The sequence below is a fragment of the Cervus canadensis genome, chromosome 3 (genome assembly GCF_019320065.1).
Source record: "Cervus canadensis isolate Bull #8, Minnesota chromosome 3, ASM1932006v1, whole genome shotgun sequence".
Taxonomy (NCBI): domain Eukaryota; kingdom Metazoa; phylum Chordata; class Mammalia; order Artiodactyla; family Cervidae; genus Cervus; species Cervus canadensis.
The window spans coordinates 61,290,798-61,295,700 of NC_057388.1; the positions used below are offsets into that span (position 1 = coordinate 61,290,798).

Below are 4,903 nucleotides of genomic sequence, written 5' to 3' on the forward strand. Positions count from 1 at the left end.
TCATTTATTTTTATTAGTTGGAGGCTAATTACTTTACAATATTGTAGTAGTTTTTGCCATACATTGACATGAATCAGCCATGGATTTACATGTGTTTCCCATCCCGATCCCCCCTCCCGCCTCCCTCCCCCTCTCTACTCTTGCAAAAGAAGTTTTCACTTCTACAGCAGTTTCCACCCATACCAAAAAAGGTCGCATGGCCCAAGCCCATTAGGCTCAGTTTTCATATTCACTGAATTCACTGATTAGATAAAGGCCAAAGAGTTCTGGCTTTATCTTAATGTATTAAATTTCCTTCAGATAGTAAGGAAAAAAAGAATCAGTAAAAATGACAAAAGATCCAAGATGCAGACAACAGATACAAAAGGAAGGAGATATAATTTCTGTATCTCAACTTATGAACATTGCTTGAAACAATATTCATGATACAGGAGAATAAGCTAACCATTTTGAGCCTAGAGCATTCCCACCCCCTGTGTTTTAGACCTTTGTGTGTTAATGGCAGCCACACAGGAAGTCATAGGGACGCAGAAATCATCCAGGCCAGAAACCATGACAATTAGATTGCTTACCTTATTGCTAATAGTCTTTCTTCGTAGGAATTACCCAGTCACACAGCTGCAGGTTAAAAAAAAAAAAAAAAGTTTCAGAACATGCCACAGCTGCCCTTTCACTCCTACTGAGAGAAAATGAGAACAGAGAACTAATATCCCCTCCCCCACATGCTGGAAACAAATAAATTATGAAAGTTACTATACCAGAAGAAAGGAGTCTCAGCAGAGAATTGGCCTGTGGAGTTAACTTGCTGTAGTCGTTCCCAAAAAGTGTTTGGAGAGGTCTTGGATGCTTTCCTGGCTCCTTGAGCATCGCAGCTTCTAACAATGAATAGTCTTTGTGACCACAGAACTGTGAGCTAGGTTTCTATTTGTGCCTATTTAAAAGTAGTCATAGAAAGCCAGGACAGTCTGCTTGCCAAGATCCATGATCAAGGTGGGGATAAAGATATATAGTGATTCTCTTTACTCTCCCCTCTAAGGACAGAAAGCAGCAAGAAAATACTAGTGAGTAAAAGAAGATGTTATTAGTAAGATGTCCTGGACTCAAAAGAGTGTGTGGGGAATAGATACAATGGTTCCAGCTGTGTTTTTATTTCTATGAATCCTCTTGCTGTTCCTTTAATGCCCTCTGACCTGCTGGCAGTGACATCAAGTCTGAATATAGGACTGAAAAGCACTTTACTGAGGAAATAAAGCAAACTTGTCTTCATTTGGTTACCATGGTTACCATGGTTAGGGTACTGAGTGTTAACAACCTGATGATTTGCATTGCAAACCATCATTGGAAATGAGGACAGTGGAACTTGATATTCTGGGTGGAGAGGTTCAATTCTCAGGAACTTCTATTGGAAATTTTCAGAGCAAACAGAACATAAATATACACACATACTCCCAAACCCATAAAGAAGAGGACCAAATTCTAAGGGCTAACAGTCAGTCTTATCCTCCATGGTATTTCAGCATCTATGAAGTACTTTAGTTGAAAGATCAGACAATTTCATTATTGAAAGGTAAATAAGCACATTATCAGCCTCATTTTAAAAAATTAAATTTCACAGTCACATTCAGCATGCATTCTTGTGAAGGACATAATGCTAAAAGCATTCCCTACAAATGATTCTATCCTTGAGTCATGCCTGCCAGCAAATATTCTTCATTTTGAAAAGCTGCATTAGCAGAGTTTTAAGTGATGGAGAAGAGTGTGTGCATTTCTAATTACATTTAATTTCAAACAAACAGGAGCCCCAATATGTTAAAGGAAAGTGCTGAGGTTACTTTCAAGGGGAATAAAGTGACAGGGCCTCATCGAGTCTTCCCTCTACCTCTATGACAGCTAGTGAGGCTCCTCTGCAGAGCTCCTAGTATCAATGAGTAGAATCTGAACAGCCCTATAAACTGGTCTGAAACCTATCCTAGGAGAAACCCTTGTCTCTTAGGGTTCTCTCACCTCTCCGCCACCAGCATCTGAGATCTTTACTCTCAGAAGCCCAGGAGTCTCTAGAGACCTGAGGTAACACCACAGCCTCCTCTTCCTCCCGTGGTCATCCACAGCCCATTTAACCCTAAGAAGACCAGAAACTTAGTCTCTGACAAAGGCTAACTCGCAAGGAAGGCATGCTGTAACGGAACTATCATATCCAGAACTACACTTGGAAAATGAAGTCCATATTTTAAGTTCTCATTTTAAAATAAGTGATTTTTAAATAAAAGTAGACATGTAATTGCATCCACAAAGAAACTGTCAATTACTCATATTTTAGTTAGCCATTAGTTATATATGTATTGTTTATGTAGATAACTTATTGGGAGGTTGCAGTACAGTGTGTTGAAATCTGCATTAGAAATTAGGAGGCTAGGACTGGATCTTAACCAAGCTGCTACTAAAATGGTCCTGGGAAAATCAATTCCTCTTCAGAGGCACAGTTAATTCAGAAAAATTATGTGTGCATCACTGAATTTTTAAAAGCGTCTTCTGCATGAATTTCAGAGCCCAAGAAAATGAAGTCTGTCACTGTTTCCACTATTTCCCCATCTATTTGTCATGAAGTGATGGGACCGGATGCCATGATCTTAGTTTTTTGAATGTTGAGTTTTAAGCCATCTTTTTCACTCTCCTCTTTCACTTTCATCAAGAGGCTCTTTAGTTCCTCTTTCTTTCTGCCATAAGGGTGGTGTCATCTGCATATCTGAGGTTATTGATATTTAAATAAGATATCATAGACTATATCAAAATATGTGAAACAGTGGGAGATAGCCAGTGCACTGCTACTCTAAGAACAGCTTTCCAAATAAACACTTTCCTTCCAGTTCTCTTTCCCAGCATGCAGAATAATATCTTCCTTAGTAATAAAGAAATAGTTAAAGCTGAATTAGCTCACTGTCTAAGGAAGTAGGCAATAAAGTAAATCAAAATGACAAGTGAGTTACTAAGTTTAGAGGGGTAAAAGGATAGGGTTCTATGGGATTTCATAGTTAGAACCCTCAGCTCATCATTGAGGGTTTGGAAAAAACCATCCTGGAAAATATAGAGTCTAAGCTTGATTTTAGGGGAGAATACAAGTCAGTAAAAGAGATGAAGCAGAAAGGAAATAAGCTAAAGGGGATGTTCCAATTAGTAGGGAGATGAGGGTAGGGGGGAAAAATGAGATTGACAAAGTTAATATTATGAATTTTCTGTATTTTCAAGAAATATATCATTCTCATAACTTTGATCTCTTTGGAAATCCTGTAACACAATGGCAGGGATGGGGAAGTGAGACCTAGAAAACTATGTCATTTGACAATATCACAAAATGAATTTTTGATATATTAGACACTAGAATGAAGGTGTCAGGAATTCCTTACCTAAAACTCTTCTACCACTGATATGTCATCCTGGGAAAATAGGCTAAAAGAAGAGATACAGTTTTAATGTCTTTCCAATTAAATGAGATCATTTATAGTCCCATTTGTCTGGAGTAGTCCTCTTGAGGGTGTCAGTAAATAAATGCAGGCCCCTACACTCTGCATGGGGCAGGGAGATGGAGGGTGATCCAGGGAGAGGGAACAGCATATGCAACAGTCTGGGGGCAAGAGAGAAACAGTATAATTGAGGAATTGCAAGAGTCTAAGTATGGCTACTGCAGTCCATGGGGTCATAAAGAATTGGACACAACTTAGCGACTGAACAACAACAACACTGAATAATATGTAGAGTCAATGTCAAGTGATACAAATGAGAAAAGGAGTAACCAAATCACAAAGGATTTTGCAGTCTATTAAGAGGTTTGCTCTTAATTCTGAGAGTAGTGGAGAAGTGACATGATCAGGTTTATATTATAAAAAGTTCCTCTTGCTTTAAAATGGAGAATGGAATGAGTGGAAGGAACATGACTGAAGACAGGAGACTGAAGACCAGGTGAGAAATATTAATGACCACAGCCATGGCCCAGAGTTAAAGACATGAGTTACTTTAGAACCACATGGGAGAAAGAAAGTCAGCAGATCTTATTAACTGATCTACAAAGTGAGGAAAGAGTGGTCAAAGATTTTTCTCAGATTTCCAACTTGGTCAACTGGTCAGTATCATTTCATGTAGTGAGCAGGGGTTACAGAAGGAGGTATACATTTATAAATGGATCTAGTGTGTTTTGTTTTGCAAATGTAGAGTTTGGGGTTCCTGTGGAAACACCAAGAAAAATATCAGTATGCAGTATGAATACATGAATTTAATGTTCAGTAATGAAGTCTGGGTTCACGTGCATCTTCAGTCACAAAATAGCTTCTAATTGAAGCCAAGGTGACAAGTGAGTTCACTACAGGAAGGAGTGCAGTGAGAGGAGGTCCAAACCAAGTAGCAGAGCAAGATGAAGGGAAGAATTAAGAGTGTCAAAATCAGAAGTGGGCTTGTAAGCTCTGGAGAACTGAAACCTTTGATCTACATGAGAAGCGAAATTATAATCATCAGGTTGCTTGATAAGTCTAGATTACAGTCAGTTGTATTGCTGAAATGTCTAATGGGTTTGAACTACTGAATATTAAATCGAGACATGACAGAGATTTGAGACTTTTGATTCAAGGATTCTCAAACCTGAATGTGCATGGAAGTCTCTAGTGCCAGAGATTTTAGTCAGTAGGTCTGGGATGGGATGAGAAAATCTGCCTTTTTAAGTTCTCCAAAACAACTCTGATGTAGCGAGTCCCAAAGGGTGGCATTTCAGAATCATTGTTTCTGGTTAGTGCATCTGTCCTCCTGATTGGTGCTTCTTGACACTGCTCTTCTACTCACAAATACTCACCCTCTATTACTAAACAGTAAAAGATATATTGATTGTTGAATTCTGTACGTGGAGCTGGTGCTTACTAGT

The 4,903-nt window shown here is 38.8% G+C and overlaps 1 protein-coding gene across 1 annotated transcript in view; it reads right to left on the reverse strand.

Annotated features, from left to right (window-relative positions):
* ITPRID1 (ITPR interacting domain containing 1) overlaps positions 1 to 875 on the reverse strand; it is a 97,196-nt gene extending 96,321 nt beyond the window's left edge. The window contains exons 1-2 of the mRNA XM_043463262.1: positions 759 to 875; positions 573 to 618 (exon numbers count right to left, since the gene is read on the reverse strand). The gene's annotated coding sequence lies outside the window, so the exon portion shown is untranslated. The remainder of the gene's footprint in view (positions 1 to 572; positions 619 to 758) is intronic.
* Between the last annotated feature and the right edge of the window lie 4,028 nt (positions 876 to 4,903).